This window comes from Chiloscyllium plagiosum, unplaced genomic scaffold (genome assembly GCF_037043375.1).
Source record: "Chiloscyllium plagiosum isolate Xiang-an unplaced genomic scaffold, Cpla_swu_hap1 HiC_scaffold_14, whole genome shotgun sequence".
In the NCBI taxonomy this organism is placed as follows: domain Eukaryota; kingdom Metazoa; phylum Chordata; class Chondrichthyes; order Orectolobiformes; family Hemiscylliidae; genus Chiloscyllium; species Chiloscyllium plagiosum.
The window spans coordinates 74332172-74354830 of NW_028270152.1; the positions used below are offsets into that span (position 1 = coordinate 74332172).

General features: G+C 43.6%; 2 protein-coding genes across 6 annotated transcripts in view; both read right to left on the reverse strand.

Moving 5' to 3' along the window:
* The window catches only part of LOC122559133 (testis-expressed protein 264), a 299939-nt gene that overhangs the window by 180999 nt on the left and 96281 nt on the right, over window positions 1-22659 (reverse strand). The window lies entirely within an intron of this gene.
* Window positions 1-22659, reverse strand: part of LOC148147993 (E3 SUMO-protein ligase ZBED1-like) — an 86664-nt gene that overhangs the window by 10426 nt on the left and 53579 nt on the right. Inside the window, exon 1 of one of the 4 annotated variants that reach the window (XM_087994534.1) lies at window positions 3157-3180. The exons of the other annotated variants lie outside the window; for them this stretch is intronic. The gene's annotated coding sequence lies outside the window, so the exon portion shown is untranslated. Of the gene's footprint in view, window positions 1-3156; window positions 3181-22659 lie in introns of those variants that run through there. 4 annotated transcript variants of the gene reach the window in all.

Genomic DNA, 22659 nt, shown 5'->3' on the forward strand with positions numbered 1-22659 from the left:
TAGAGAGAACATCCCTCAACCCTTGAATTCATGCAGTATGTATCTCTAATCTAACACTTTTGTTCATTCTCCAAGGAAGATTACCAACTCTGGTTGGAAGTATTCCTGGATATTTCATCCAATGGCTACTTCCCTCTAACTACTCTACTTCTGCCTACGCAATGCATCCACTTTCAGAGCGTACCCAAGCAGACAAATGCTACACTCTTCAGTGATCAAAAGAGATTTAAATCAAAATCATCTTCCTGTGACCTTCGTCATGAGTTGTGTACAGCAGTGTGCAGGAAAATAATTGCTAGACAATCCAGAGTAATTTTAGAGAGCTGCCAACTCTACGTCGAGACGATGGAGGGATATCGGTATGGCAATGGATGTTCCATTTAAAAAAAAACAAAAAGAGAATAAGTTCTACATTTATATCTATAGCACAGAAGTTATTTAACTGCAAGTAGCTGCTCCCAGTGCACTTGGGCCAAATTGTATCTTAATTTAGTAAAACTAGCCTTTGGAGCAGAATTAGTCCATTCTGTCCATCGAGTCTGCTTTGCTGTTTGGTTATGGCTAATATATTTCTTAACAATCAATTTCTCCTGCTTTCTCCCCATAATGCTCGGTTCCCTTACTAATCAAGAATTTCTATATTGAATATTCTCAGTGACTTAGTCTCCACAGCCCTCTGTATCAGTGAGTTCCACTGATTCACTGGCCTCTGACTGAAGAAATTCCTCATCTCACTTCTAAAAAGAGTCATCCCTTCACTTTGAGGCTGTGCCCTCAGGTCCTAGTCTCTCTTACTTGTGGAAACATCCCCATGTCCACTCTATTCAGGCCTCTCAGTATTCTGCCATGCTCAGAGACCCCTCAACCTTCCTACATACAAAATCCAAAATGATTCACTATTCCAAATGTGGTCTGACCAGAACCTTATATAGCTTCAGCCATACATCTCTGCTCTTGTATTCTAGCCCTTTTGAAATAAATGCTAACATTACATTTCCCTTCCTATCTGCCAACTATACATGCATGTTCACCTTAAGAGAATCCAGAATTAGGACTCCCAGGTTCCTTTGTGTTTCTCATTTCTGAAGTCTTTCCTCATTCAGTTTAGAACTTTAATTCCCAACTCATCTTTATCCTTTTCCATAACTATCCTAAATCTAACTGATTGCTATCTCCAAAAGGGGTTCAGAATGTTAGGTTCAGAACTGCTCTCTCATTTGTTGGGCTTTCTACATTCTGCTAAAAATTCTTTCCTGGATGCAATTTATGAATATTGTTCCCTCCCTATCTAGCACACTAAAACCATCATTTAATATTTGGGTAGTTAAAATCTCATTTACTGCCTTCTACCTCTCTGAAATTTGATTACACATAATAAGGCAGTAATAGGAGATTTTAACCATTCAAATATTAACTCAGATGGTTTTAATTTGCAAGGTACAATTACAGGTTTTATCTTCTGTTTCGCCCTAACAGATTAGGGGCTCCTGGTATACACTGAGCAGCTCGTTTGCCCCTTTTGGGCTTTTTTTCACTTTTATCCATAATGACTCATTCGACAATTCTTCCAAGATATCTCTCCTCACTGCTACAATTGATTCATTGATAAATACTGTGGCCCTCCACATCATCTACCTCCCTCTCAATCTCATATCCTATATCCAGGAATGCTCAGCTGTCAATCCTGCCCACCTTTCATCAAGTCTTGATCATAGCCATGGGGCAATACACCCATTTGCTTATCTGTGCCCATAGCTCATGCATCTTATTCTTCAAGAAGCTAACAGCAGGTACATTGTAAACTGAGGGTTTCTGCATTTCATAGAATCATGGAATCCCTACAGTGTGGAAACAGGCCCTTTGGTCCAACAAGTCCACATTTAACCTTGCACTTTGTTTCTGGCCTGAAGTAGCTGTGCCAATTATTTAAAATTACAGCAAGCACTGGTAATTTCACCATTATTTTGGCAATTAACCAGACTATCATCCACTTTACTATTAGTAATTCTTACATGTTTCCATAAGACCAATTTTCAGATGCTTTCTTTCCAGATTGATGACTCCATTATTTCATTCTTTTCTCACGATCTAAGAGTCCTATCAGCAGGAATGAGGTTAATGACACCCCTCTACACTGCCTCATGATGACTAATATTAAATGTATGGTTTGCTACACACTACACAGCTTAATCACAACCTCTTTTTTGATGGACGTTCTATTGTTTTGGCTACATAGCTCAATAGGAGAAAGTGAGGACTGCAGATGCTGGAGATCAGAGCTGAAAATGTGTTGCTGGAAAAGTGCAGCAGGTCAGGCAGCATCCAAGGAGCAGGAGAATCGACGTTTCAGGCATGAGCCCTTCTTCAGGAATGAGGAACGTGTGCCAAGCAGGCTAAGATAAAAGGTAGGGAGGAGGGACTTTCTCACAGTCAATCTTTGTGATTCAGCTATTTTAACATCATTCATAAGATACAGAATTTTAAAAATGCTACACTGGAGACACATGCACTTACTGACTTCCTACTGTTTGTTATCCTTATAATCTGCTGTTCATTAAGGCAGGAGTAGACCAGTCTGCATAAACACAAAAGAAATCTCTCATTTTTATAGATGAAGCCTGACTGTGTAGGCCTCAGACAGCAAGCAGCAACGCACAGCACCTGCCTTCAGTTATTCATGCTTTTCCACTTAGCAGCAAACAATTTCTCATGTATTGCAATGTTAAAACTAAATGTAGTGACAATAATCATACATGAAGAGTAACACTGCAGCTGCACACAGAAGAGGCCTGTACTGAAAGAACCACACATCTAGCTGCCTGTGGAGAGAACTTGTCTATTGTACAGAATGGGAATCACTAGATCTGCACCTAGCATTCATTCAATTGCAAACTGCAGAACTTGAAATAATATGATGTCACTATACAAAACACAAGTTTAAGACCTCCTTCTGTACACAGATGAAAATGTCTCCACCATACGCATTATCTTTAAATTAACATGCAAGACTCTAGTCCTTACTTGTTGCATTACAACACACACATATCAAATAAAATGCTGATGTGTTTAGGTTAAAACAAGCAATTTGGTGCCTCTGTGTGTGTGTGTGTGTGTATATGTGTGTGTGTCTGTGCGCGCGTGGAACTGGCCCCTTACCTCCCTCCCAGGCTGCAGATATCTGAAACAAGACACAGCCTGTGGCAGACATCACATATTTTCAGACTTAACACTACCAGCCTACAGCATGATGTCACCAGGGTAGCAACTCTGTTGCTATGGACTGCCTGGAAAGACCCTAGCAACTAGTTAGCAACCATTGGCATATCAATTTGCAATCTCTGCTTGTAAAATTCCAAGAGATTTATTTACTTCCATCTCTATATCCCCATCCTTTAAAAGGCACCCTGCTGTATTTTTGTGTGCACTGACAGAAGTCTTTAACTCTTTCTGACAAATGATGATATATTTTGACAGTTGTTTTTATTTCAAACTGGGTGCCAACTTTAACATATAAGACAAGCTTAACAGGGCAGATTTGAAAGGAAAGTGACAGGAAGCTGTCAACATTATTCACTAACAGCAGTATTGTTGATTGATCAGCAAATCTGGAGGTAATGGGATTGACAGATCAGGAGTTCAGTCCATTGGAGATGTACTTAGATGGATACAAGGAAAGTGAATAGTTTCTGTGTTCATGACAAAGAAGCCACAAACTCCTAACAATGTTTTGTTGTAAGTGAGGATGAAGAAGGGAAGCATAGAGAGAGTATAAGAATATAGTTTACATTAAAGAACAGAAACCAAGAGATATCTTTCCAGTCCGACTGACTCTAGAATAGTTAGAAGTTTGACAAAGAGGATGACCTAATCATGCTTTATGTGGTACAGTCAGATTTGGCAATGAATGACTTTGCCATAAACGTTCAAGTCTGTGTTCCCAGAACTAGGGGACACTTAGAAAGAGACCATTCTGGGATAACGGCCAGGCTGAAAAGAAGCAATGGTTTCAATGGGGGCATTGAACGCGGAGGCATGGGTGTGTTAGTGCAGATCCAAAGTTGAAGAAATGTCACAATGACTGGAAAGCCAAAGACTAAATTATGAAAGAACAGTTGTAAGCAAATTGGGAAAGGGGTTTTTTTCCAAGGAAGTAGGACTGGGAGAAAGAAAGGGGATGCGGGTATCAAGTGATACAATTTATTATAATTATCATGTTTCTTATACACATTAAAACTTGCAAGATAAAAATATTTGCATTGCACAAAAATATTAATCATGTGATTAAATTTAAAATATCATTGTCACATGAAATATCTTTAATGATTTTCTTGAAAAGGCTTTGTCTTTCACAAAGGCTGAACTTTTCCCTTCACTTTGTTGGGGAAGTGGCCATTAAACTGTGCCATGATCTGTGCTTCACAGCGTATGCAGACTTCCAAAAGGCATTTGGCAAAGCCCCACATTAAAGTTCATCAGTTATACTCAAAGCTGTGGGGATTCTGAATAAAGTCTGAAACTAGATAAGAAATTGGCTTAAAAATAAAAAATAGCTACTATTTGTTAAGATGAATTATGTCAGGGTTGTGGAGAGAGTACTGAAGCAAATAATCCAGGGACAGGTTAACAATAGCACTATTTCTCTTGCAGAGTCTTAATTTCAGAAGCCCAATGCACAGTAGTCAAACCAAAAGCATTGATGGAATCAAAAGTGAACCAAGATGGCTGAGCAGCTTTCCTCGTCGATAATTATGATTTTCTGAATTTTCAAGAAACTGAGATAAAACCAAAAATAAATAAACTAAGTCACAAAACTGATCTGACCTCAATCTTGGGTTCAAATCGAGTCCAGAAATTTTGACTGCAAGGTTACCAGGGGAAAGAAGATTTGGGAATTCCCAATCCAACCTGCAGTGGGTCATTGCAGGAAACAAGGCAAAAATGCCAGAATGGTACAATGCTCGAGACTGAAAGTACGGGAAATGTGAAAAATGGAATTACAGCTTGATGAGCACAGAATTCTTAAAGATCAAGGGAAAAAGTACCAGTTATTAAAACAAGTTCCAAGACTCGCAAATCTCTCGTCTGGCATATTCAGGTCACTGTGGTTGAATTTAGCATGTCTTAATGCCCTATTGTTATTTTTAAAAAAGTTTTTACCCTATAGTCTTTCATGGGATATGAGCATCGCTGTCAAGAAAAGCGTTTGTTGACCATCTCTTGCTACTAAACTGAGTGGCTTGCTAGGCTATAATTCCAGATTTCACAGACTCAGACTTCACTATCTGCCATGATGGGGTTCATCTGTGTCTGAAGTTCTGGATTACTAATCCAGTGAGATTACCACTGCACCACTACCTTTCTTAGTTTCATGTGTCCACCACTCTGGAAGTTCTTTATGCAGCAGTTCTGCCAGAGTAGTGGATGCTAACTAAGCACAGAGAACAGTGCTACAGTACACTCATCTGGAAAGGACATCAGTAGCACACCAAATTCCTTGTCCCAACGTAATTAGGAATTTTGGCAGCCAATTTGTGCAAAACAAGATACCATATTGCCTCTGGGTGAGTATGACCTGCCTCTCAGGTCACTAAGAATCTCCAATTACACATGTGTGTTTTACTAGTCTGGTTCACAGTAAAGGACCAATGCAGATTTTATTGTTTGCTTCTGCCCATAACTCATTTTGTGAAGAGACATTAATGACAAAATTATAGTCATTCCTTTTTAATCTACGTTGTTCAAGCTATATTCCAATCATCTGGAAAATTTATCTAGAATTCCAGAGGAGGGAAGCTCTTTAAGAACATAATTAATACTTCTGCATTGTGCCTTTCATAGCCCCAGTCTTTTATAGATAATGAAGAACTTCTGAACTGTAATCACTGTTGTAAGGAAACATGGCAGCTAATCCACACCAAAGCACCCTCTAACAGCAAGGCATAATGCATGAAATTTCTATTCTAGGCCCAGCTGATCGATTGCTTCTGTGGTTGACCACATATGGACCGCATATCCTCTGTGGACTCTCCTCTGCTCCCCAGTACTGTCCTCACTTTGTTTCACTTCTACAGATCTGATCATCTTCAGGAATGATTCTCCTCCCACTCCTCATACCATGAACTATGGAGTAGTGTTGAAACAGTAATTTCAACTCTTGGAGCCATTTTAAAACAAGGGTCACGGTCTTAGAGCAGAGATAGGGGAATTTTTTTAAATATTTTTAAAAGGTGTGGTGGATTGATTCCTATTCCATTCAAGAATCAAAGATTATGAGGGATTGATGGAAATATGGACTTTGGAACAGAAATAAATCAGCTATGATCTTACTGAAAGATGAAGCAGGCTTGAAGGGCTGAATGGCTTACTGCTGTTCGTATTTCATTTCCTTGCATTGATACATTGACCCCCTTCATTCCTCCTGAAACCCTCAACCAAACTTGACTAAGTTGGCATCATCACACCTCTCTAGAAAAGTATGTCATTTTTGTGCTGGAGAGGTGACAGGGGCTCCCTCTACTCCTTTATGGGGAGACCATGACTTGACTTCCTCTATTCAACCCCTCTATTTTTCTTTCAAAGCGTTAATTGTGTTTACTTCACTGGGAGCTTAGCTTTTTCTAAACATGTGTTGGTATGTAGCGTTTCCCCATAATCTTTTTAGCGTTCACTGGACTGTTTGGTCTTAGGAAGTGAAAAATTAGTACCTCAAAAGGTAATGTTCTCAGGATTTCTATCAGTGCCAAATACAACTCAGAATAGAAATAACAGGATATATCAGTGAATCCCTCCTAATATCAATATCCTGGGAGTTATCATTGACTAGAATCTCAACTGGACTCACTATATAAATACAGTGGCTACAAGAGCATGTCAAAGGGTAGGAACACTACAGCAAGTAACTCACCTTTTGAATCCCCAAGCTTGTCCACCATCTACAAGGCACAAGTCAGGAGTGTGATGGAATACTCCCCACTTGCTTGGATGGATGCAGCTCGAACAATATTCAAGTAGCTCAATATCAGCCTGGACACAACAGTCTACTTGATTGGCATCATATCTACAAACACTCACTCTCTCCACCACTACTACAATAGGCACTGTACAAATTAACCAAAGATCATTGCACAGCACCTTCAAAGCCCACAAACACTTCTATCTAGAAGGAAAAGGGCAGCATGTACATGGAGACACCATTGCCTACAAATTTCCCACCAAGCCACAAATCATCCCAACTTGGAAGTATATCATTCAGTGTCACTGGGTCAAATCCTGGAATTCATTCCCCAAGGGGACTATGGGTCAACCTACAGCACGTACACTGCAGAGGTTCACAGTAAAGGACCAATGCAGATTTTATTGTTTCTTCCTCAGGCAGCTGGTGAGAGAGAATGCTTTGGTCACAGAAGTTGTAGTAAAAGATCAAAAGGGTCATAACAACTTATGTGAATGAGTTTAAAAAAAAACCTGATTAAAGACTTAATAACCATCTAGGATTGTTCAATACATTTGCCTAAGTTGTATGACCCTTTGATCTTTTACAATAAATTCTGTGTCCGATGTCTTCTCGCTCACTAGCTGCCCGAGGAAGCAGCAGGGACTCTGAAAACTTCCTGTTTCAAATAAACCTGTTGAACTACAAGCTGATGTCATGTGATGTACCACAATCATGTCACATAGGAGAACATTCAGACTTGCTCAGACTGGAGTGTGGAGAGAATATACTGGGAGAGTTAGTGAGAGGGAAAGGAAGATGAAGACAGCGAAAGTGAAAATTATTGCATTGACAAGGAGCTAAATTGCTAATAAGGGAAAGGAGAGAATGGTTCGCTCTAAGGGGGAAATAACACTTTATTTCAAAGAAAACTAAAATGAAATGACAGTAGAGGGAAAGGTGGCACTGAAGGTACATGGAAGGAGGTGGAAAGAAGAAACTCAGAGCAGTGGTCTAGTGTATAAAGAAAAGCCAGTTGCCAGTAGGAATCCTAAACAATAAGGAGCACCTTATTGAATGGTTGAATGGGAATGAGAGTGCCTTCTAAACTAATCTGAATGACCCTGACACACGAAATCAAGTAATTACTTGGATTATGCATCTCATACAGTCACTTAAAGCAGCACTCCATCTGTTGAAGGCTGGGAATTTAGCGACATGAGAGGCTGATGGCCAAATCAGTTATGGAAAGCACAAAATAAGCATTGTACTTCAAATTCAATCAGGGAATTTGCCTCTCTCCTCTCACCTTAAACCAATGACCTCCAGTTTTAGACTCCCCTACCATGGGGAAAAGCTGTAGACAATCTACCTTATCTATACCCCTCGTGATTATATACAGAGTCTATAAGGTTACCCCTCAGTCTCCTCCCCAAAAAAAACTCAAGATATCCAACCTCTTCTTATAACTCCTTCCAGTCCAGGTAGCATCCTAGTAAATCCTTTCTACATTCTTTCTAGTTTAATAGTATCTCTTCAAGTGTAGGGCAAGCAGATCTGAACACAGTACTCCATGGCCTCACCAACATCTTGTACAGCTGCAATAAGGCATCCCAACTCCTATACTCAGTGTGCTGACCGATGAAAGTCAGCATGCTGAAAGCCTACCTGTGGCTCAATTTTTAAGCAGCTATGAACATGTATCCCTACATCTTTGTTCTAAAACACTCCTTGCTTCACCTGGGAAGGTTATCTCAAAATGCATTGAGATCTTGATCAACTGAGCCAGTATGCTGAGCAATGGCAGATGGAGTTTAATTTAGATAAATGCAAGATGTTGCATTTTGGTGAGGCAAATCAGGGCAGAACGCACATTGTCAATGGTAGGGACCTGGGGAGTGTTATAGAACAAAGGTGTAGGGATACATATGCATAGCCGCTTGAAAATTGAGCCACAGGTAGACAGGGTGGTGAAGGCAGCTTTCAGCATGCTGACTTTCATCGGTCAGCACACTGAGTATAGCAGTTGGGATGCCTTGTTGCAGCTGTACAAGATGTTGGTGAGGCCATGTTTGGAGTACAGTGTTCAGATCTGCTTGCCCTACACTTGAAGAGATACTATTAAACTAAGAAAGAATGGAGAAAAGATTTACTAGGATGCTATCTGGACTGGAAGGAGTTATAAGAGGAGGTTGGAAAGCTTGAGATTATTTTTTAACTGGAGCGGAGGAGACTGAGGGGTAACCTCATAGACTCTCTATACAATCACGAGGGGTAAAGATAAGGTAGATTGTCAACAGCTTTTCCCCATGGTAGGGGAGTCTAAAACTGGAGGTCATTGGTTTAAGGTGAGAGGAGAGAGGTACAAAAAGGTCCAGAGGGACAATCTTTTCACACAAAGGGTGGCAAGTGTCTGGAACTGGCTGTCAGAGATTGTGGTGAAAGTGAGTACAATTTTGTCATTTAAGAAACATTTAGGCAAGTACATGAATGGGATAGGTATGGAGAGATATGGACTAAATGGGGGCAAATTGGACTAATTTAAATTGTGAAAACTGTGCAGCATGAGCAAGTTGGGCCAAAGGTCCTGTTCCTATGCAGTAAACCTCTGATGAGTTAATGATGGGAACGTCCCTGTTAAAAGAAGTTTTATCTGGTTCCATTATCCATGTGATCCATGCATCTAGGGAAAGAGTGCCCCTGTAAATTAAACTGTAGCAATGATTGAGACAGTCAGCCCTGGTGGAGGGGCTGAAGACCTAACATTTGGCTCTGTAATGGTCAGTTGAAGTGACAAAAATTGGTTCCTTCTGTTTAAGATGAATAAGCGATTCATTATAAGTGTATTTAAAATGTATCAGAAAGCATCGCATATTATCTAAAAATTGCAAATATTTCCAAGAGACAAATTCCCTGATTGAATTTGAAGTGCAATGCTTATTTTGTGCTTTCCATAACTGGTTTGACCATCAGCCTCTCACGTCGATAAGTTCCCAGCCTTCAACAGATGGAGTGCTGCTTTAAGTGACTGTATGAGATGCATAATCCAAGTAATTACTCGATTTCGTGTATCAGGGACATTCCGGTTAGTTTTGTTTTGAAGCCGCTGATTAGCTTTTGCTAGTTTTGAAGGTTGACTTGTATAGTGATTTGAGCTCTGGGTCACTGATCCAAATGCTTGCCAGGCACATGAAAGGTAAAGGTCAGAATAACAAGTTCATTTAATTGTGCTTTCCCTTCTGGACTGCATTTTTTTGTAGAAGCAAAGCACGATGTGACAAATGTTGGAAGGAAGAGTTATTGAAGTTTCTATTTCAGTCACAGCTCACCAACTGTATATCAAAGCTGAAGATAATTGGCTTCTTAAACTAAGCAGTGGACAGAGCAGAAAGTGCACTGTCGGACTACAGCTGAAGCTGCGGTAATTAGATCTCATGGGACTCAATATGAGACAATGCTGCAGGACCTAACAGTTGAGCAGCCTCTATATTACTATCTTTCCTGACTGCTGCAGTGTGGTTGATCACCTCCCAAGGACCTGTCAACACTTCTTTTCTATTTCTTTATTGGATTTCATGTGTACATTGTTCCAAGTGCCACATGGCAGCCATTGTTCTACCCTTTCAAATATTCATCGCAACGCTTGCTTGTCAGTAATGACTGGTGCTCGTGTGTAAATATCACAAAATAGCTTGAGATTCCGAACAAAGAGAATTGCTAACACTTTCTCAGCTCCAGTTCTTATGAATCCCAGACCACCAAAATCACAGTATTATAAAATTGGCAAAGATCAGTGTGACATAAAATGTCTGTCAGTTTAGCACTGCGTAAAATGCGAGCTAGGTATGGAAACTAATGACTTGCGATGATAACTTTGGATTCAACTCATAAAACATTGAATTGATTTTAAAACATGATTTTAAAACAGGTGTTCAAGAAGGAGTACTGATTTATCAGCTGAAGCTGAGGGCAGAATGGGTAAAATCAGCAGCTGGTTTCTTTACTCAAATTGATTTTAAAACATTGATTTTAAAATAGGAGTTATAGAAACATTACACCTTGAAGAGAACTAGCATGGTGTTAGTCTTTTTTTAAAAAACGAGTCTGTCACAATACATAAGTGATTATCTATCTTAAGGTTGTTGCCTTCACCTGAAGTCCAAGACAAGACTCCAGTCAAATGCAAATGACTTTTGGTAGCTTTATTCAATCTGTGTCTGATTTACAGATTTCTAGAAATGTCATTGCTATTTACATGGTCAGGCCCAGTTACATGTTTTTCAAAGGTTTTTTGTCAACTTGCTCAAGTTAAAAGGGGGCAACTGGCGTGAAACCTTCAAGGAGAAAAAAATTTCACCTGACAAGTTCCAAAACAGTGGGAAAATTAAAAGACCTATCCTATGAAAAAGAAATTGTAGACCAGTGCAGGAATTACGACATGACAAGTAGCCAAACTTACTACTGAGAAAACATATTATTGCCAGTATTAATTTATGTTATTACTTAATACATTTGATTAATCGCTATAGTCTAAGTCTAGCTAGTAACTTTATAATCTTCCAAAGAGCTTTTGCCTGAAACACACTCTCCTGCTCCTTGTATGCTACCTGACCTGCTGTGTTTTTCCAGCACCACACTTTTCTACATCAATGAAGAGTACAGGGAGCATACCAGAGGCTTCAATGAGAGATACTTAGGAATGTCAATGTAATGAAGATACAATACGACTACTTTTACATGTCAAGTAGCGTGTGTGATAGGTGGGGATAAGCAATCCATGCCAACATATTGGAGTCTTGCCACTTCCAATCATGAATAGTAGTAGACAATTAGACAAGCAATTAGGAGAAGAGGCTCCATAAGTATTCACATCTTCAATGACTGGGAGCCCAGCATATCAGTGCAAAAGACAAGTCTGAAATATTTGCAATTAACTTCAGCCAGAAATGCTGAATGTGTCTTTCCCAACACAACACTTTTCAACTCTGATCTCCAGCATCTGCAGTTCTCACTTTCTCTCAGTACCCTTCATTGAACCTTAGTTTGACGGCAATGGTAGAGTGGAGAATTTACTGGGCATGAGATTACAGACTGTGCTCGAATAGAATTTTGCAGCTGATGGCACACAGTGCTCTTGGTCTCCTCATCACTTACCACAGGCACAGGCCCAGTCTGGACATTTTCTGGTCAGGTAATTGGGTGGGTGGGTCGGTCGTGGTGCTATAAGCTATTCCTTGTGATGGACATGGAAGTCCATGTATCAGAGTACAGAGTATATTCTGTGCTGTTGTCACCCACAGTGCTATTTACAATTAGTGTTCAAGAAGGAGTACTGATTTATCAGCTGAAGGTGAGGGGAGAATGGGGAAAATCAGCAGCTGGTTTCTTTACTCATGTTTGACCTGATACCAAGAGACTTTGTGGGACCTACAGTCATCCCTTCTTGTCTCTCCTGCCAGTCAGACAGCTCACACTCCGAGATGGTGATGGTATCTATAAAGTATATTTAGTGAATATGTCTATATTAGGATATATTGAAGATAGAATAAGGGAATAAAACCAGAAAAGGTTGGAACCGACCAATGGAACTTTACGAAGTCCAGAAAGTATCACACAATTACCTGATCTTTTATATCTTGCTATTTTGGCAATTGAAAATATGTATTAAACTCCACTACAATTTGACAGTATAATTCATCTCCACATGAAATTCACTCGAAAAAATTAGCATAGTATGGAAAATAATTGTTTCTAAATCCTGTGCATAGCATCCCCTTTGTCAAATTCAAGTTCTTTCCCAATTCGAGCACTATTGAATAAAACATGTCTCGTTAAAGCGTTATAGCAGAAGGACATTTGCAAAGTAAAGGGGAACAATATTTTACACTGTGCGATGACAGAAGGTCATCAAGCTGGCTGATAAACACAAGCAGCAGAATGACATTAAGATTCGTAACATCAACAATCATATGGTCAATATTCAACATAGGATTATCATCATTCTGTTGACACAAGTTTATTCATGCTAGCAATCCATTTAGAAACTTACCAGAAAGAAAACTTTACAACCAACCTGGCCACTCAAATATGAAATCCTAAATATAAGCTTCCAGAAACTGTTCACTCAGTTTTAAAATTCTTTAAAATTTTTATGTAATTTTCTTTGTATATGAATTGTATTCTTGGATTTATCAACCTTTTCAAATAGTTATTTGATAGGATTTTAATCTCTAATAGAAGAGGGTGGCACAGTGGCTCAGTGGTTAGAGCTGCTGCCTCACAGCGCCAGGGACCCAGGTGCGATTTCACTCTCGGATGACTGCCTTTGTGGGGTTTGCACATTCTCCTAGTGCCTGTGTGGGTTTCCACCGAGAGATCAGATTTCCTCTCAGTCCAATGATGAGCAGGTCAGGTGTGGTGTAAAATTATGTCCCAATACATGTGTGAATCATAATGTAACACATGTATTGGGCCAAGCAGTGGAATGTGCTGAAAGGGTTAAAATTGTGTCCCAATACATGTGTGAATCTAACCGAAAATGGAAGGTGTCGCTTAGTCCCGTGTGAATCTTATTACACACCTTCCCGTGTGAATCTTCTTATCTGTATGTGACCAGAATGGAATGTGTTTTTCAGCCTTGCTCTGCTGTTCACATGAATGTTTAGATCTCGAAAAGAGTATATCAGCTGGAAAAGTCTCCAGTTCGGTAGAGTCTGCTCCGGGGTTGCGTTTAACCGCCGAGCGTGGGTTGTTGGCAACCGCTCTACGAGAACTGACGGCTCCCAGTTCCGGTAACACGTAGAGTGAGTATAAACCAGACCTGTTGTAAGTACGAGACCTGGTTGTGGCGATGCTGCGGGGAATAAAACACTTATATTCTAGCAGACTCGCCTCTTGGCTGTTTATTCTGTGTCAGACTACTTTCCTGCGAGCCTGGTCCTTGACCTTGAGAATTTTTTAAAACATTTTGGCGTAGTCGGCAGGATCAATCGCAATTGAGGAAAGATTTTGATACAGAACAATGTTTTGGAAAAAGGCTAAGAAACCAGAGGAACAAACTGTGGAGGTCCCGACCGTCCCGGGATGGCATGGACCGTGGCATGGCGTGGCAATTTGTTTGAGAAATGGTGGGGGGCGACCGGAGAACTGGGAGGCCGAGGGCGTAGGAACCCCAGGGTCGCTGCTGTCCACCCTTGAGAGGATCCCAGTCCTGCCGAAGATCCCCTTGCCTGGAGTGGGCCTGTGCGGCGGCTTGTAGACAACAGTCAGACAAGCGCCAAAAAGCTGAAGCAGAATTAGCCCTCCTGAAACATGAGTAGGGACTCAGTTCGGGAGATGCCTCTATGTTGAGGCAGGAAATTATGAAGTTAAAAGCTGAATTGACAGCATTAACTGAACTAGCAGGACGAACTATTATGTATCTGTCTGCTAAGAAACGGAAAGAGAAAAGGAAGGTCCCTCGAACCCCGGACCCAGTACAAGTACGGGCGTTTGTAGCCCAGTTAAATAACGGGGATCGGTGGGATATCGATCATTGGGATGGGAACATTTGGGGAGATTCAGATGATCAGTACGAAGAGGACCCACCCGTACTCCAAGCTAAACCAGTGGTTAGGAGAAAGCAGGTTCAGAGACGTCTCCCAGTGCAACGGGAGGTAATGTTAGATGAGGAAGGAAACCCTATACGGAATGAACAAGGGGAGGCAATTATGCATGAATTACCGCGGGCTCAGCCTCCTGCAGAATTCTCTGAATTAACGGAAGACTTCACTACCGATGAGGTGCTGTTTATCACCCAGAAAACCCGACGTAATCCTGGGGAGCCGTTAGAGCTATGGCTAATTCGGCTCCTTGAGGAAGGGGGGGCAACAAGTGCAGGTAGACTATCAGGATGCTCCCAAGTTTGGTGGATTAGCAAAGGATGCTGCCATAGATCTGGGGTACCGCAGACAAGCCAAGGATATGGTAATAGATCGCAGTATGGGGACCTTATTTGGGATGTATCCCTTCCCGTCCGATTGGCCCCCCTTGGAAGGAACTTGGACAACAATTAAGGAAGGGGTTCAGAGGCTAACCCGTTTGTGTGTGCGGGATGCCCTGTTGCTGGGAGTGCTGGACGAGGTAGATAACACAAATGTTAGTAGACAGACTAGAGACCACCTAGTGAAGACTGCCCCCCCCATTATAAACCACTGTTATTAACCATAATGTTGAGTGGACGGGGAGAAACCCTAGGAGATGCCCGTAGTATGATGAGGGAGATGGGTGGTTTGGGGGATTGGGGACCCACAACCCGTGCTTCTCAGGGGGGCACGGAGGGGCGTCGCCCTGAGGCTCGGGCAGGGGGAAAAGTAAACCCTAATCAAGGAAGTAACCAAGGCCCCTCACGGCGTGCTTTGTGGCAAGCTTTGATACGGGCGCAGGTCCCAGCATCGGAGATTGATGGCCTACCTACACCGGAATTAAAAGACTTATGCAGACGAAAGGGACTGAAGGTGTCCCGGGTAGAGACGGAGTCCCGACCCACTATGGAAGACCTAGTGGAATTACTAACACAAAAATGTCAGACACGGGGTCCGGTTGTTAATGAGCCTCGAAGGGGTAGAACTTCCACTTCCCAGCGGTGGGAATCCTCGGAGGACGAGGAGGAGGAGGAGGTACGGCCTCCCCTCCGAGGGTGTTATAAAGTGGATAGGCGTGGCCGGAAACCTAGTAAGAAAGGCAAGAACAAAGAAGGGCGAGGCAAACGTCTTTACCCAGTGCTGTCTGGGGAAGATGAATGGGAGGAACAATAGGAATCGGGCCAAGCCCCAAGGGTTTGCCCACGAACGAGCCAATGGTCAGCAGACGACATTCGACCTCATGTATCATTGACTATCTATTGGCGCAAATCCGTCCAAACCGTTATGGCTCTAGTGGACACAGGGGCGGAGGCCACCTTAATCTATGGGACGCCCCATAAATTTAAAGGAACCCCAGTCACGCTTGTTGGGCTGGGAGGTAATCTGATTGAAGGAAAAACAGTACAATTGCACCTAAAGATAGGTACAATGCCCATTAAAACTTATTCAATTATCATTACACCAGTTAGAGAATGGATCCTGGGAATGGACATTCTGGCCGGTTTAACACTTCACCTCCAACAAGGGAAGTTTGAATTTGGAATCACGAAAATGGCTTTGCGCTGTAGGACGGTGTTAGTGGGAAAGGTTAAAATGGACCCCTTCCCCATCCCGATCGCCGATCGCGTAATAAGTCTTAGACAGTATAGGATTCCCGGCGGACATAAAGAAATATCCGCCACAATTAAGGATTATTTGGAAGCGGGAGTGCTTAGGACATGCACCACGGCGTGGAATAACCCCTTATGGCCCGTACATAAAGCCGATGGGTCATGGCGGATGACGGTAGATTATCGGCAACTAAACCGTCACACTCCGGCCTTGACGGCAGCGGTCCCGGATGCCGTCACTATTATAGGACGAATCCAACATCATCCAGGGGTGTGGTACGGAGTAATTGATTTGGCCTTCTTCACAATTCCTATTCCCAAAGATAGGCAGGAACAGTTCGCATTCACTTGGGAGGGTAGACAATTCACGTTCACGCGATTGCCCCAAGGATATCTGCATAGCCCTACTATCTGCCACCGGATAGTTGCAGAACACTTGGCTGCCTTTAAAGTGCCTGACGAAGTGATGATCTCGCACTATATTGACGATATGATGATACAGGGGACAAGTCAGAAGCAGGTTCAGGAATTGCTGGACCAACTGGTTCAACATATGCGAGGATATGGGTGGGAGATCAACCCAGCCAAAATCCAGGGTCCCTCACAAACGGTAAAATTCTTAGGAATCGTGTGGAACAAGGGGGAAAGGGAAATCACTGCGAAAGCTAAAAATAAGATTCAGGTCTTTGCCGTCCCTCACACCCAGAAGGACGTGCAGCAATTTATTGGGTTATTCGGATTCTGGAGACAGCATATTCCCCATTTAGGACAAATTTTAAAACCTTTGTATCGAGTTACGAGGAAAAAGGCAGCGTTCGAATGGACGGAGGTCCATCAAACTGCATTTGAAATGGCCAAGCAAGCGATACAGCAAGCTGTATCCTTGGGAAAGATACAGTCAGGACCTGTAGAACTGCAAGTCTCAGCACAGGGGGATTATGCCAATTGGAGCTTATGGCAAAAACAGGGAAGAACCCGTAAGCCATTGGGATTTTGGTCCCGAAAATTACCCCCGGCAGGGGAACGGTATACCCCCTTTGAGAAACAGTTATTAGCATGCTACTGGGGCTTGGTGGAAACCGAAGCCCTGACCATTGGACATGAAGTGATCATGAGAACAGCTATCCCTATTCTTCCGTGGGTACTTAGTGACCCCACTACCCACCGAATAGGAACTGCCCAAGAGAGCAGCATCATTAAATGGAAATGGTATGTGTCGGAGAGAGTGCGGACTGGACAGAAAGGAGTGTCAGTCCTACATGAGCAAGTGGCGGAGGCCCCTGAGGAAGGGGAAAAACGGTTTGAGGTGATTGAATACAAGGAATCACCCGTTAAGATGGGAAAACGGTATGATGAACTGACCCCAGATGAACAAGCCACGGCTTGGTTCGTAGATGGGTCAGCCCAATGGAAAGCGGGACAGCGTAGATGGAAAGCTGCCGCCTTTAACCCAAAACAAGGCACTACCCTAGAAGAATTAGGGGAGGGAAAAAGTAGTCAGTGGGCAGAATTAAAAGCAGTGCATATGGTAGTCATGCAAGCAGGGGTCATGGGAGTTTGTTTGTTCTCTGACTCGTGGTCAGTGGTTAACGGCATGACACAATGGATGCCAACTTGGCAGGCCAATCAGTGGATGATCCAGAATAGGGAAGTATGGGGTAAACAGTTATGGGAAGATATATGGGAGAAAGCTCAATACCTGGTCATATACATCACCCACGTAGATGCCCATACATCTCGAAATGATGTGGAAGCTCTACATAACCGATATGTGGATGGTATCGTCCGAACCATGATTGTGCAAAGGGGCACCTCAGTGGACCTAGCTAGATGGGCACACCTTAAGGCTGGGCACTGGGGAGTGCAAGGAACCTTGCAATGGGCTCGAGACCGAGGAATAGATCTTATGGTAGATGATGTTAAGACTGCAGTAAACCAGTGTGAGCAGTGTCAACATCAGCGGCAGGGATTGCCCCAACACATGATGGGACATATCCATCGGGGGGATGGTCCGGGACAGAGCTGGCAAATGGACTTTGTGGGTCCCTTACCCTCCTCACAAGGATGTAACCACATATGTACAGCTGTGGACACTATGTCTGGGGTTTTGGTAGCCCATCCCTGTCGTCACAACAATCAACAGGCTACCTTGCGATGTTTAGATTTGATTGAACAATTTTATGGATTGCCCATACAGGTCCAGAGTGACAATGGCTCCCATTTCACAGGAAGGGTGGTAAAGCAGTGGTGTCACGATAACCACGTGGAATGGGTTTATCATGTACCCTATCACCCACAAGCTGCGGGACTTATAGAACGAATGAATGGGCTTCTGAAGTCCTCACTACGAAAAGCAGGAGGTTGCAATGACTTAACAGGTTGGAAGAAGCAACTAATTCGGGTGGTGAAACAAATTAATAACCGCCCATTAGGAAATGGGGTAACACCCTTGAATAGGATGATACGAGTATGTGATACCCCAAAGACTCAGCCTATTAAAATGTGGAAATTCGCTGAGGAAGCTGACATTCCCGTAAGGGCCACGCCGGCTTCGGCTGGACTGGACCTACGAGCACTAACTGCCCAGACTTTGATCCAACAGAAACCTACGGTGATTAAGACCGGATTAGGATTGATTTGTCCCCCTGGAACCTATGGGCATATCCTCCCACGGTCGGGACTGTCACTAAAGGGGATTGATGTGATGGCAGGCGTAATTGACGCGGACTACCAAGGGGAGTTGGGGGTGGTCCTGGTCAACATCACTGCTGAACCTTACGTGATACAGAAGGGGGACAGAATAGCGCAATTGGTCATTAAGCCATGTAACCTTACAACGGTGGAAGAGACGGGAGCTCCCGTTACGGTTACTGAGCGTGGGACGGGGGGATTTGGGTCTACTGACACTAAGGGGGCCAAGGTATGGGTGCGCCAGACGACCGGCCCCCCCAGGCCGGCCGAAATCATAGCACAGGGGAAGGACAGTCTGGTCACCATTATGTACCCCGGGGACCCGACCTGGGCAAACGTCCCGGCGAACCAGTGCTACTTACGTGAGACCTAAATAATGTTGTAATTGCTATGCACCCGCAGGCTGGCCCTCCGCCTTGAACATGGGGTGGTCATGGGGATTGCGACTCCTATTGGCGATGTTCGCGATCGGATGGCCACTCCAGGGCATCGGTATCACGGCCTGGACGCTGGTACCGGTCGCCCGCCATGAGGTGCGGTGGGAGGCCAGTAGCCAGTGACGGACGCAGGACAATTTTACATGTGAACCCAGTCAGCAGTGCGTTGTTCTGACTCTCACCAGCGACTGTCAATTGTACACGTGTGCACAGTGCTACATGCGCCGGGATGGGGAAAAATATGACATATCGTTCATACCGCCTAATTGCACCCTGGTGGTAAATGCCCAAGTCAAGACGTGTTTGTGGGACCGACGCACCCAGACATGCGGGACAACGGGGACTCATTGGAGCGTCACAGCTCGGGGGGAAGATCTGTGGCTGCGCAATGCCACCGATATTCGGAATCGTCATCGATTCATGTGGTTAATAATGGTACTGCCCTCGACGAACGCCCCGTCTGAGGCGTTATTAAACCCCACGCGGGGCGGGCCAGCACCGAAGAGGGGTGCCACGGGGGCGTGCGGTCGCATCGAACACAGTTGGCCCCTATTATGTCAACTTGTCAACAGATGGCCCGGGCGGTACTGCACACTGATGTTCATTGGCGGGTACAGTTGCCCCTCATACCCGAGTGTCATACCAAGAGGCGGCGACGAGCGTGGTACGACACCCTGCTGGGAGGCGCAGGAACTGTTATGAGTATCTCGAATGCCATTGACTCTGAGGTAACCCGTACTAAATTATCTAACACGGGACAGGCCACCTCACAAGGACTACATACTATTGGAAGGTGGATGCCATCCGTAATGATGACTCAAGGAGAGACAGCTGAAATAATGATACGATCTCTGCAATGGGAACTGGATGTCTGGGGTGCCACTCAGGAACTGTTTGAGAACATTACGGCTCAGTTAAATTGGACTGCCTGTCATATTCAAATGTTGCATGCTCAAATACAGAAAGAACGCTTTTTGCGTGTGGTAACATCCCCCAATGTACAAGCGTGGAGGGGAATATGGAATGTATCTGAGAAATTGTGGATGATAACCCATCCAGAACGAACATGGTGTAACGCAACTATGTGTAACGGATACTTTGTTACCATGAATGTAACCCACACTGTTACGGTCTGTCGATATTATGTATTACCAGTGATTACATCTTCTGGATATTATTTTCTGAAGACAAGGGGACAGTGGTTTAGCCCAGATACCAATATTACCTATGATCTGTCCGCTTGTGAACAGACTGATCAGGGGAAAACTTGCCTACTGATGGACAGGTATCGGGACCCTTGCTTGACTAAGGGAACGGCCCTGTGCGAATGGACTGTTGAAACTCCAAGGAACATGATGTGGCAGATTGGGCCACACACGCTCTGTGTGGCTACCAATAATCCACATCCTATGCTTCCCTCAGCACCGTTCTCGGGATGCCTCTCAAATGTCTATCAGTGGCACTGGCAGAATCAGACCTATTTGTTGACTACTTATAGCAGTGCTCGCCACTTTACCAAGGTGCAGTGGAAAGTGCTGATGAATCCTTGGAACATTTCCCTGGATCGGTTTAAGCGAGCATTGGACCGATCCGAGGAGCTTAAGCAGATATTACGAAAGCATCAAACCAATGTCACCAAGGTTACGGTGTCTACCTTTATACATGGACAGGAGGTAGTACATGCTGCCCGTGTAGTGGACGTGGAGTCAGCTCATCATTGGTGGGACATATTGAGTGGTATGTCCTCCACTGCGGGGACATTCCTGTTCCCACCCTTGTCGATCCTGGTAGCGGTCCTGGTGATTTTAACATGCTGTAATGTCCTGACTTGCTTGTATATTTGGCGTGTACGTAGGCGCTTGTTAGAAAGAATACATATGGGCATAATGTAACACATGTATTGGGCCAAGCAGTGGAATGTGGTGTGTCCCAATACATGTGTGCTCATAATGTAACACCTGTATTGGGCCAAGCAGTGGAATGTGGTGTAAAATTAATGTCCCAATACATGTGTGAATCATAATGTAACACATGTATTGGGCCAAGCAGTGGAATGTGCTGAAAGGGTTAAAATTGTGTCCCAATACATGTGTGAATCTAACCGAAAATGGAAGGTGTCGCTTAGTCCCGTGTGAATCTTATTACACACCTTCCCGTGTGAATCTTCTTATCTGTATGTGACCAGAATGGAATGTGTTTTTCAGCCTTGCTCTGCTGTTCACATGAATGTTTAGATCTCGAAAAGAGTATATCAGCTGGAAAAGTCTCCAGTTCGGTAGAGTCTGCTCCGGGGTTGCGTTTAACCGCCGAGCGTGGGTTGTTGGCAACCGCTCTACGAGAACTGACGGCTCCCAGTTCTGGTAACACGTAGAGTGAGTATAAACCAGACCCGTTGTAAGTACGAGACCTGGTTGTGGCGACGCTGCGGGGAATAAAACACTTATATTCTAGCAGACTCGCCTCTTGGCTGTTTGTTCTGTGTCAGACTACTTTCCTGCGAGCCTGGTCCTTGACCTTGAGAATTTTTTAAAACATCAGGTGAACCGGTCATGGGAAATGCAGGGTTGCTAGGATCGGGTAGGTCTGGGTGGGAACTTCTTCGGAGGGTCTGTGTGGACTTGATGGGCCAAATGGCCCGTTTCCACACTGCAGAGATCCTATGATTCTAATACACTACCAAATGCGGCTTTATTTTCTTTTTTTAAAAACAAACAAAACAGCATTCCCCTGAAAAAAGAATGGGATCCTCTTTGTAAGTGCTCCTTAAATGAAACTTTCACAAACTAATTCACTAATCATAATGCAAGCACTTAAACGTGGCACAGGAATGCAAAGTAGCATTTTATTATGCACACACTGACAATAGGCTTGTTGTAACTGTGGCAAACATTGTCCTCTTCAACAAGCTTCCACAAAAGCACCCAACATCTCTTTCAGCTGATTGATTATATATGGAGAAAGTGAGGCCTGCAGATGCTAGAGATCAGAGTCGAGAGTGTGGTGCTGGAAACGCACAGCAGATCAGGCAGCATCCGAGGAGCAGGAGAATCTCTTAGGATGCTGCATGACCTGCTGTGAGATTAGATTAGATTAGATTCCCTACAGTGTGGAAACAGGCCCTTTGGTCCAACCAGTCCACACCGACCCTCTAAGAGTAACCCACTCAAACCCATTTCCCTCTGATTAATGCACCTAACACTACGGGCAATTTACCATGGCCAATTCACCTGACCTGCACATCTTTGGAATGTGAGAGAAAATTGGAACACCCAGAGGAAACCCACACAGACAGAGGGAGAATATGCAAACTCCACACAGACAGTCGCCCAAGGCTGGAATCGAACCTGGGACCCTGGTGCTGTGAGGCA